This window comes from Euprymna scolopes, chromosome 9 (genome assembly GCF_053919585.1).
Source record: "Euprymna scolopes isolate OS-2025 chromosome 9, ASM5391958v1, whole genome shotgun sequence".
NCBI lineage: Eukaryota > Metazoa > Mollusca > Cephalopoda > Sepiida > Sepiolidae > Euprymna > Euprymna scolopes.
In genome coordinates this window covers 115,410,653-115,423,431 of record NC_136490.1, presented here as the reverse complement: position 1 = coordinate 115,423,431, position 12,779 = coordinate 115,410,653, and the positions used below count along the sequence as shown (strand labels likewise).

General features: G+C 33.3%; 2 long non-coding RNA genes across 2 annotated transcripts in view; both read left to right on the top strand.

Moving 5' to 3' along the window:
* LOC145284809 (uncharacterized) overlaps positions 1-3,583 on the top strand; it is a 78,419-nt gene extending 74,836 nt beyond the window's left edge. The window contains exon 2 of the long non-coding RNA XR_013868891.1: positions 1,443-3,583. This is a non-coding gene — a long non-coding RNA (uncharacterized LOC145284809). The remainder of the gene's footprint in view (positions 1-1,442) is intronic.
* A 454-nt stretch (positions 3,584-4,037) lies between these two features.
* Positions 4,038-11,454, top strand: LOC145284810 (uncharacterized). The gene is made up of 2 exons (XR_013868892.1): positions 4,038-6,719; positions 11,233-11,454. It is a non-coding gene; the product is annotated as an uncharacterized LOC145284810 (long non-coding RNA).
* The last annotated feature ends 1,325 nt before the right edge of the window (positions 11,455-12,779 follow it).

The following is a 12,779-nucleotide window of genomic DNA, read 5'->3' as shown; positions in this document are numbered from 1 at the left end:
ATCACCATATTTTTTTTTTGGGGATTTGGCGATCTTGGTTTATTAATGTGGGTGAAACCTGATAATGTATGTATTCATATAAAATGACTTAGTGTACTATTATGTAGATTAAGAAAACATTTTTAAATATACTTATGTAAATTAGAAGAACATTTAATCCGTAAACAGTTTAAATCCCACGATAAAAATAATATTGTTCATTTTGTGAATGTATGCCTAAATATTAGAAAATTCATACATAATTATTACTTCAGATTATTGTTTTGGATACTTAATATATACTGCCGGGGGTGAGCGATAGAAGCTTTATCTTAAAATACTCAGCGGATGGCGGTGTTGTTGGTTATGTTCTCGACGTATGACCAAAGAAGTAGTTCAGTGGGTTCAGGTCTTTGGAGGCGGGGAGCCAGTGAGACAAGGGTACAAAGTTGTAGCACGTCTTATGAAGCCAAGCCTGAGTCACTTTGGACTTGTTAGCATGCGTCGAGTACTTCTGCCACACCCAGGGTCTGTCAGCGGCCACCTGATGTCACCAGAATATACACACATTCTTCAGCAGGTACGCTTTAGTATTCACTTTAAAACCGACTTCGAAGATGTGAGGTGGCATAGTGTGACACTCATTTGAAATCACGCCAAAGACCAGCAGCGCATCTCCAATCTTGTGGTGACCCCTGGTGTTATCGGATGGCTGCTGGCGGACCCTAGGTGTGGCATCAGTACTTGGCGCCTACCTACAAGTTCATAGAGACCCAGGCTTTGCTTAAAAGGGAGTGCTATTACTTTGTACCTTTCTCTCACTGGCTCTCCGCCTCCAAAGACCTGAACCCACTGAACTACTTCTTTGGTCATATGCCAAGGACATAACCAACAACACCAAAGCAAGCCTGATCGCTGCCATCCTCTGAGTATTCGCCGATCTCATGCTGGCTCTTGTTGATAAGGCATGCTCCCAATTCCAGACCCGTACCGAGGCGGTGATTGAGGCTGAATGCGGCTATATCCAATAGCTGTCAGCTCTAGTATATAATTAAGTTACCTGAATTGATTTTTTTCAATAAATGTCTTAAAATAAAGCTGTTGTGTTGTTTTCTTTAGGGCGACAATTTTACCGTTCCACCCTGTATTGTTTTATTTTCTTGTGTAAAGCAATAGAAATATATAAGAAACGTAAGTTTTGGGTCAAGCCCTACCGAACATTTACGAGAATCCGGTTCGCAAAACGAATATGAGATGATAACGGTGGCTAATGAGTCACGCAGTTATCGCATATTTCAAAACAGAATTTAAGATATGTTACAAGTTAAAATGTATTTATAACAAGACGAAACCTGGCCTTTCGGGTTCCTCTGTAACTGTTTGATGCAATTGCTGAATAGTCTTTATGTTAATAAAAATATTCTTGTGCGCATGTCTAAATTGAATTTTTTTTCTTTTTGCAGCCCACCCGACAGATTGGTACTGCTGAAATATCGAGATGCATTGTGACTGCAAGTTGTTGCTGCTGGTGACAGAAACGTAATTTGAGGATAAACATGTAACTCTAAGTAATATGCTCACAGACCGAATTTAGATAAGAATAGTTATACAAAGGCCGTAGCAAAAGTAATGCTGGCGACAAAACCATCAATCAGAACTCATCAAAGACCGTAAATGACCAAGTTCTCTCTGATTCTCTCTCCTCTGATCTTTAGCACGTGATACTTTTAATGCATCTAAAACCAATCTGATATCTTTAGATCATCACTGCTCTGATCCCCATCTGGGATCAATTGAAATGAATGGCTCTCATCTTGGGGAGGCGCCATGTTTTGACAAGCTTCTGGGCTTGACCTTTACTTCAGATCTGAGATGGAACGCGTACATCAAATCTGTTGCCAAAAGCGCTTGAAAAATGGTGGGATCCTTGTACTGCTCTAGTAGATATCTCACTGATGATTCGATTCACTACCTGTATAAGAGCCAGGCACGTCCAATGATGGAGTACTGTTGCCACATCTGGGCAGAAGCTGCTAGAAGCAGCTTATTCTGCCTTTACAGAGTTCAAAATAGATTTGTAGCCTAGTGGGGGATGCCCTTTTCTCTTCCCTGCAACCTCTTTCCCACAGAAGAGACGTTGCGAGCCTGTCTCTGCTTTATCGTTATTTTCATGGCAAGTGCTCGTCTGAGCTCCAATCTATGGTTTCCCCCTTACCAAACTTTCACGAAAAATACTCGTCTAGCCAAAACCACTATCAATAATCCCCCCACTATTTATCTTTTTATTCTGCCCGAATGAATCAAAGGGAATTGCAATTTACATCGTTATGATGACTGACCTTCTGCATTACTGACTTAAAAGCTTCATTTATCTGCTGCAGATATTGACGGTGTGACACTCTAAGAAAGCAAGCCTTGTCATAGACGTGCGCCAAAAGCAGAGATGCGAAATTGAATTCCTTCGTTCTGAAAATGAACTAATCAACATTCACCGGCGCCTGTTGTGCGTTTACGAAACCGATGCAGTTGTTGTCAGCACAGTAAGAAGTGGCGACAGTAATGAAAGTGGCAAAACGCGCGCTGGACTTTAACGACCGAGGCATCATTCATCGCTGGCAAACGTGCGTTGAGAATGGCGGTGACTATGTAGAAAAGTAGATTCTGGAGCAAAGAAAGATCGCTCGTTTTAATGATATCGCTCTCGTCTTCGTAGCTCTTTAACGTTTTGAATTAAATGAACATATATGTTATTTACCTTTGGAGCACCCTCGTATGACAAAATGCGTTTTAGGAGCCATGCGAAGCCATCGTTTATCGCTAGAATATAGTGCATTGTGTATTGTGATCACTATGTAGAAAAATACATTCTGAAGCCCAAAAGGTCGCTTGTGTTAATGATACCATTCTCGACTGTTAACTATTCTGTAAAGCGTTTTCAACGTTGGAAATAACGCAAGTGATGGTCTCATCTTATTTAGAAAGTATCGTAAGCTAAACGCCTATAGTTTTATTTTCTTATGCGTTGTTTATGAACACGATATTTAATCGTGGAAGAAATGTTGGACTTCTCTTTTGCTTTTGTCTATGTGAACTACTTACGCGTTCAGTGGTTGAAATATCAAATAACATGACCCAACGTTTTCATTTGAAAACATGCACTGTTGAAAAAAAAAACATTAAAACGTTTAAACTCGTGAATTAAGAGTTATTGTTTTCATATAAATTGAGAAGAAAAAAATGGATGAAAACGAATTAAATACTTGTGTCGAGCATTTACGAATGTAATTTATTGCAACGGGATGTGTATGAGAATTTACTTGGGATTCCGACAACAAAGTTTTAAATAAGAAACATGGTTTCAATGCAAACGAGAAAAAGAAAGAGAGAGGGGGATGGAAAGAATAAGAGAGCAAAAAAAAAAAAAAGAAGAAAAAAGCGAGAATAAAAATATGGTGCTTGTGTTACACGTTTATTATAAAAGAAAATAACATTATTATAAGAAACTAGCAGGGCAACCCGTGCTTGCCCGAATGAAGAGATAACTGCAGATTACTGTTCAAATCATTGCATTTCACATACTTTACTGAAAACATTCACAACAAAACTCGTCTAATTACAACCACTATCAATATTTCCATTTTCTCTCTCTCCATATCTCTTAAACCTAAACGAAACTTCAATGTTAAAACTCTTTGCTAGAACTACCTGTCTGCCGAACACAGTATCGCGGGGCGGTTTTCCAGCTGACTGATGTTCGTTTTCAAGTCCAATATTATCAAATTCTTATTGAGCCGTCTTAAATAATACAGTTCTGCCTAATCACCATGATTATTATCAATCATCACGGTGTTATTACACCGACCACCTGACACTCATTTAGCACTTTTTCTCGAGTGACCTTTAGGCCTTTATAAAAGATGACACATTAGTAAAGAAACAATAGATAAGTCTCTATAATAGGATCTCTTTTAGTTGGAAAATAGCATTCTCATCGCTGAACGCGTTTATTTCATAAACCGTGATCGTATCTATATGGGCAGTTGCGTGTTCTTTCGGTAGTTAAGACAAGATCAGCATTTGTCTATTGTTGTTACTATAGTAGTGTCATCTATTAAATGCTATTCAATACAACGACTCAGATGTCAATATAACATAATGCTACATATTCTATCTATATTATAATGCAATTTGTTATATTGCATCTACACGATACCATTTCTGACATAGAAGTACATATGCTATCATAGCTGCTACTACTGCTGCTACTACTACTACTACTACTACTACTACTAAAAATAATAAACAATTCAACAAGTACATTCTCCAAATCTACTCGACAATTGCACCATATCTTTTATAAAGCCCCCTTTTCTAGCTTGATATGTCTTAGTAAATTGAGCACTGCCGGGGGGTTGCAAAGTAACCTGAACGATTATTATAATGATCGTTGTTGATGTTTGGGAAATAGAATGTTAGAAATATGTATCGAAACGGAAAAGATATGTTTACAGATAAAAATATTTATGGTAGAAATGTATTGGGGATGTTAACGTGGAATGTTAGCTAAATGAACAAAAGACGTGACAAAAATGGACTAGCTGATTTGTGAATTTGCTTACGTGAGGTAATGGCGTAATGAGATAGTTTTGAAAAGACACCTACATCTTTTAGTCAGAGTTTAGTTAGAGTTGAGAGTCAGAGAGGTGGCGGAGTTGGACGTTAGCACGGAAGATATCGTCTCCGCGTTTGGAAGCTTGGATAAACGCGCCCTTAGCATAATGTAGTAATCAAAAGAAGCATTATCAAACTACGAAACACATATAAAAGTATTAGATCAAATATATAAATTATTGTTGCCAGTTTCATTCGAAGAAAGATGAACTTGGATAATGAGAAGAAAAGGGGTATGTTCCCAGCCTGTGCGCTACACAAACTGGTGTTAATGAACTGTTTTATTGTATGCGTTGCAAATCCACAAGCACACACATTGCACAAGATAGATGCTTCCAACATACATTGACTATGGTAGACGCTTTTGTTGTTACAGGCATGGAAGAACACACTCACACACATAGTGTATGTAGAAGTATGTAACCGGAAATCAAACATATACAACAACTACAACAACTATATAGACATGATAAAATTAAATGCGCCAGAACTACTCGCCACAATTGCATCAATTTTTCATAAAGATTAACGTGATGTGTCAAAGAAAAAGTAAAAAAAAAAACATACTGCTACTTCTACTCCTCTTCGTTTCCTTTTATTACTACTGCTGCTACTATTACTACTAGAATGGATAAACAATAAATTTGTCATAAAGTATCTTAGGCATGTCGAATGTGTCAACGAAAAAAGTAAAACTACTATTACTACTAGTAGTAATATTTGTAGTAGTAGAAGTAGTAGTAGTCAAAATAATTAAATTCACAAGTTCCAAAACGGCTCGAAAAGGTTGTTGCCGAATTTAAAATTTTGATTTTAAATGATGTATTTTCAAATAAATTTTCGTTGTAATACCTTCACTTTATATATCATTTTACAGACTGTTTTTCGCTCTATCTAATCGTTTAAATCGTTTAAATTGCAATCGTGTTAAAAATCTTTTTCGAGCGTTGAAAACAAGATGGAAACAAAGCAAATTCGCACATTTTTCTTATTTCAATTCAAGCTAGAAACAAAAGTGGCTAAAACAGCTTGCGATATTAACGAAGCGTTTGGCTCAGGAACCACTACTGAACGCACAACACAATGGTGGCTTGGAAATTTTCGTGGCGGCGAGGAAGGTCTAGAAGATGCTGAGTGAAGTGGTCATGCATTTAATGTTCACAACGATCAATTAAAAACATTTGTCGAAGCTAATCCATGCAGAACTGTTCAAGACCTTCTGAATTAGATGTAACGTATACGACGATTTCCAACCACTTGAGAAAGATTGGAAAGATAAAAAAAAAAATACTTAATAAATGGGTTCCTCAAAAATTGAACGAGAACCAAAAGAAACGCCTTTATGGAATCTCATCTTCTCTTCTTTTATGCAACAAGAACGACCCGTTTTTCAACCGGGGTGTGATTTGCGATGTAAAGTGGATTCTTTACGGCAACCGGCGACTCTCAGCTCAGTGGTTCGACGCCAACGAAGCTCCAAAGCCAGAGTTGCACTAAAAAGAAAGGCATGCTGACTATTTGGTGGTCTGCGACATCACAAAACATTTTTTTAATGCAGGCGAAACCATTAGGGTGGGGAATACTATCAACAAATGGATGAAAAGCACCAGAAACTTCGACAATAACACCCAGCATTAGTCAATAGAAGAGGCCCCACTCTCCTCCACGACAATGCCCGGCTGCACGTTGCTAAATTGGCCCTGCAGGAGTTGAACAAACTGGACTACGAAACTACCTACTCTGCCATATTCTCCAGACCGCTCACCGACTAACTCTTTTTCAAGCATTTCTACAAATTTCTGCACGAGAAATGCTTAAAAAATCTAAGCGATATCAAAAACGCCTTCAACGACTTCATTGCCACTAGAACGCAAGATTTGACGTCACTGGCATAAAATACATTGTTTTGTGTTGGCAAAAGTATGTTGATTCTGATGGTGCTCATTTCGATCAATAATTTTTTGTTTGAGCCGAGATATGGTCATGTGACTTTAAAATTTAAAACCTGCAAGAACTTTATTATCCACCTGATAATTACACCAAAACTGCATATGTCATGTGCTATAATGGTAATTTAAATAGTTTCTTCTCTTTCTTATTACTGCCTATTATTATTATTATTATTATTATTATTATTATTATTATTATTATTATTATTATTATTATTATTATTATTATTATTGGCTCACAAGGAGCTTTCACTCAGGGCATAAAGAATATCTCCTTGAAAATAGCCTGTGGGGTACGCTGAAAGCTGAGTGAAAACAAGTCTCCAAAGTTTTCCAGTGCTCACCACCTGTTCTAATAACATTTGAAAATGAATTTGCATTATCGCAACAGCCGCCCACCATCGATCTCTTGCTAGCAGCGGCTACTGGTCTTCACTGGAATTTGAATCGCAATAAGCATCCTCAAGATCCCAGTTCTTTTCGCACTTGTCCAGCAGAGGTCTGGTCAGTGCTCTCTCCTCGGTCTTTCCATTATCCTACTCGTCTATTTGACATCATTCTTTTGTAGGGAAGGCGGTGATTGGGTAATGGGAGGGATGTAAGATGGGAAAGGAGAGGGATAGAGAACTTATAGATATTTATTTTCGATGTTCTTGGTTCCTTGTGACGCTTCCTCATGTTTTGTCTCTGTATCAGTTCGTCTGGTCCGCGCGTGTGGCTCATGTGCATTAGTCCACGCATTCAAGGGTTTTCCTTAATTCCTTATTGTTATTCGTTGTGCCTTTCCAGTCATTCCTCTGATTCCAAATTCTCCCCTTCTTTTTTCAAAGTTTTTCGGAATTGTTCCTATTATTATTATTATTATTATTATTATTATTATTATTATTATTATTATCATTATTATTATTATTATTATTATTATTATTATTATTATTATTATTATCATTATTATTATTATTATTATTATTATTATTATTATTATTATCATTATTATTGATTCACAAGAAGCTTTCACACAGGTCATCAAAGATCTCATTGACTACAACCTGTGGTATTCCCTGGAAGCTGAGTGACAACAAGTCTCCCCAGGTTTCCAGTACTCTCCACCTATTTCGATAACATTTGCAAATAAATTTGCATTATCGCAACAACTGCTTGTCATTGATTTCTCTTTGGAAGCGGCCATAAGTCTTTACTGGAATCTGAGTGGCAATAAGCCTCCTCAAGGTCCCAGTTCTCTTCGCACTTATACAGTGGAGGTCTGGTCAGTGCTCACTCCTCAGTCTTTTCTTCCTGCTTGACTGTTTGGCTATTTCGTCTCACTCTTTTTTAGTTGGAGAGAGCAGTGATGTGGCAATTGGGATGGGAGCGGGGTCAGAGAACTTATAGGTATGCAGCTTCAGTATTCTTGGTTCCATGTAGCGCTTCATGTTTTGCCTCTGCAGCAGTTTGTCTCGTGTGCGCTTGTGGTTAGTATCTGTTAGTCTTCGCATTTACGATTTTCCTTAATATTTCAGCTGTTTTCATTATTGTTGTTCGTTGTATTTTTTCAGTCATTCCTCTGATTCCAATTTCTCCCATCTTTTTTTCAATGTTGTTCGGGATTGTTTCTAGTACTCCTACTATTATAGGCATTATTTTGATTTTCTTCATCCCTTTCAGATCTCTTTCAGATCTCTGGCTAGCTCTGTGTATTTGCTCCGTTTCACCTTTTCTTTTATATTAACCCTGTGGTCAGCTGGAACAGAAAAGTCTACGATTTGACGGGGATTTTTCTTTTATTTTCTTATTTATTTATTTGAATATTCATTTATTTATTATTATTCTTATTATCATCATCATCATCATCATCATCATCATCATCATCATCATCATCATCATCATTATTATCATTATCATTATCATTATTATTATTATTATTATATAGCAATTTCAATTTTTGGATTTTTTAAATTCTATTTTTATTCCTTGACCATTCAAGCTGCACCCGAAGACTTTCGCCATTTCTAAAAATCAAGCACTTTACAAAATTGCAAAAAGAGATTGTCTCATTAATTAAATCAATCCATTTGTGGTGGCTTTTCGTTATGGTTCCAACCTTTCCAATGCGCATCACCTTGATTTCTTTACATTTCCAAATCTCATCTCAGAACTTGATATTTATTTATTTTTCACGTTCTTTCTCTTGCACTACGAGCAAGTTTTTATTTTTGCCCAGAAAACTTATGTCAGATATGAAATATTCAAAGAAGTTTTTTGTTTATATTGGCATGTCTTAATAATAATAATAATAATAATAATAATAATAATAATAATAATAACAAAAAAAAATAATAATAATAACAATAACAATAATAATAATAACAATAATAATAGAAATAATAATAACAATAACAATAATAATAATAACAATAATAATAACAATAATAATAACTATAATAATAACAATAATAATAATAGCAATAATAATAACAATAATAAAAATAATAACAATAATAAAAACGACATTATTAATAATAATGATAATAACAATAATAATAATAACAATAATAATAACATTAATAACAAAATAGTATTAATAATAACACTAATAATAATAATAATAATAATAACAACTACAATAATAAGAAAATAATAATAACAATAATAATAATAAACATAATAATAATAACCATAATAACAAAATAATAATAAAAAAGATAATAATAATAATAACAGCAATAATAATAACAATAATAATAACAATAATAACAATAGTAAAAAAAATAACAACAATAATAATAATGATAATAACAAAAATAATAATAACAATAACAATAATAATAACAATAACAATAATAATACCAATAATAACAATAACAATAACAATAATAATAATAACAATAATAAAAATAACAATAGTAATAACAATAATAATAATAACAATAACAATAACAATAATAATAATAACAATAATAATAATAATAATAATAGAGATAACACTAATAACAATACTACTAATAATAACAATGATAATAATAAAAATAATAATAATAATTATAATAATAACAATAATAACAATAACAATAATAATAATAATAATAACAATAATAATAATAACAATAATAATAATAACAATAACAATAACAACAATAATAAGAACAATAGTAATAACAATAATAATAACAATAATAATAACAATAATAACAAAATAATAATAACAATAGTAATAACAATAATAATAACAATAATAATAACAATAATAACAATAATAATAATAACAATAACAATAAAAACAAAATAATAATAATAACAATAATAACAAAATAATAATAATAACAATAATAACAAAATAATAATAACAATAATAACGAAATAATAATAACAATAATAACGAAATAATAATAACAATAATAATAACAATATTAACACAATAATAATAATAATAATAATAATAATAATAATAATTACAATAACAATAATAATAGCAATAATAATAACAATAACAATAAAAACAAAATAATGATAATAACAATAATAACAAAATAATAATAATAATAACAATAATAACAAAATAATAACAATAACAATGGCAATAATAATAATAATAATAATAATAATAATATACATTAACAATAATAATAATAAAAATAATAATAATAATATTAATAATAATAATAATAATAATAATAATAATAATAATAATAATAATAATAATAATAATTAACTTCAGTGTTGTGATATGTTACACCGTTTTTTTTTCACCCAAGAGCCGACTTTTACACCAAAGCTAATGAGCATACTCAAAAAGATAATTATATGGAAAACACCTGACATAAGATGTTTGCTGTACCAATCAGAACTGAGTTCTTGAGGACGGTGAAGTTGTACTTTATTATCAAGAAAAACAATAACATAGTCTAAAACTCTCCTGGCATGCATGATGTCATAAAATGGAGTAGAATAAAATTATTAATAACTAGTAGGGGGACCCGACGTTGCCGAGTTGAATGAGGGTCAATGAATGCTCCACACTTATACTTTAAATCGCCTAACTTTTACACCTACGATCGATTACCTGCTTTAGACAAAGACCCACACCAAAAAACTCAAACCATTTTCGCGTATAAAAAATAATGCCTTTTAAATGTTGCCCATTTTGAGCTTGCATATTCGTGCTCTTTCCAAAACATTATTCATGACAGATTGCAGAATCTCTGGATTACGATTTAACTCCCTTATTTAGCTCCTGATGTTTTCTTTCAATTCTTGCAGGGTTTGGGGTTTGTTTAACAGAGTTTTTCTTTTTGCAAGAAAAAGTCAGGGCTAGTAAACTCTGGAGGACGTGGTGGTTATTTGACATTGCCAATTGAAAATCCAAGGGCGAAGCTGAAAATGGGCAGCATTTTAAAGTCAGTAATTTTTATAAATAAAGATTTTTAAATTTTGCAGGTTTAAATCTTTTTTCAATGTCTTAGTAAGATTATGCTAAAATTACAAAAAAGATATAAAAAATAAAGATTCTATTTAAGTTCAAAACTCTTCAGTGACTTTTCGACACCCTTTTTTTCCATTCCGTTTTGTTCTTTTTTCTTAAACTGAAACAAACGTTTCTTTAATTTCTTTATTTTTAATAATGTCGCCGTTTTTACAGTTCGTTATATGCGGGAGTGTGATACTGCAGATCAGACCTATATGATCACGTGGGCAAGTATAAATGGTGGAATGGGATAAAAAAGTATACAAAAATATATATTTCGACAAACATTGTAATTAACGGGGAAAAGAAACAATATTGACAAAAGAACGAACTGCGAGACATTTTTGTTTATTGTTGATGTATTTGTAAAAATAAAAGATTTGCTTACAATAACCAGTTGGAGTTTCTTTTTTTTTATTGATTTGTTTACGTTTTTGTAAAAACCTTTTAATCTACAGGTTGTATGACAGTATTGTCCTCACCTAATATTTTTCATGTCTTTTTAATCCAATCAGTGACTTTCATTTTCTAGTACAAATATGAGAAACATGCAGAACTCTTGTAGAGGGAACTGCTTTATTGTGCTGATAAACTTCAATGTTATGTTTAAGCAGTCCTTTTTATCATGAACTGCTTATAGAAGTAAGGCCCACATCTCAAAACATAGTAAAAACATTCCATGTATTAGTGAATTCCTTGGTGACTTCTGAGACGACCCTTTTGATATTACCGACCCTGTGCAGAAACGAAACTCACCTAAAGTGCGTTAAAAAAATTCAGCTAAAGGAGAAAGTTTCAGGGAATTATCAAAGTCACAAGCGGTTCCTAGTCAATTCAATGGGTAAAGATGATGATGTTAGGTTGTATAAGTTTTTACGGAGAGGTGTCGACGTTTTCTTACATACAGCGCCTAATATTCCACAAACCGCTTTATTGTGCTGATAAACCATTTAGTACTAACCAGGCTCAACTTTGCTTAACTTCGATAATCCAACTAGACTAGGTGTGTTTCTGTATTAAATACGGTTCAAATAAGCTTGAAATATCGTAAATACCTTACGTGTATCTCTTGTGGGTTTTTAATTGTGGATGCGATTCTTTCTAACGATGCTTTACTGCCTTGGCATCCCCCACAACTTTCTTTGGTGAAAGTGTTCTTTATGCAGACTTTATACCTCATTTGAAGTTGATTCGATGGTCGTTTACTTTCAGTTAACTCCCAATAAAAGTTTTGCCTACAATACACAAACATAAGCACCCCCCCCCCACACACACACACACACAAACACGCATGCGCAAGCACACACAAATATATGTGTGTGTATCAGACAAATAAAAACGATTAAAGATAAAAATTACAGTATTTATCGATTCATTGAATTTCCAAGAAAGTATATAAAAGAAAACGATATATTCCTTTATTCTGTCGAGTTTTTTTAAAATACGTTTTCCTTTTCAGAAGAAATAACTAACAGAATAAAGGTAGAGAGTTACGAGCATAAATTTGCAAAGTTTATAAATTGTATGTAAAAGCATGTCCGCCATCTGTTAAAGGTGGATGTTTTTTTTTTTCAGGAAAGTTTCAAAATCTGGCAGAAAAACAATATTTGAAGAAATGGTTTCAAATAGTAGAGGGAAGCTAAGCATTGGCGTACATGAATCCAATCTGAATCAAATGGCAACATCTATGAGCAATGAATTGTTTGATTATTGTTGTGACG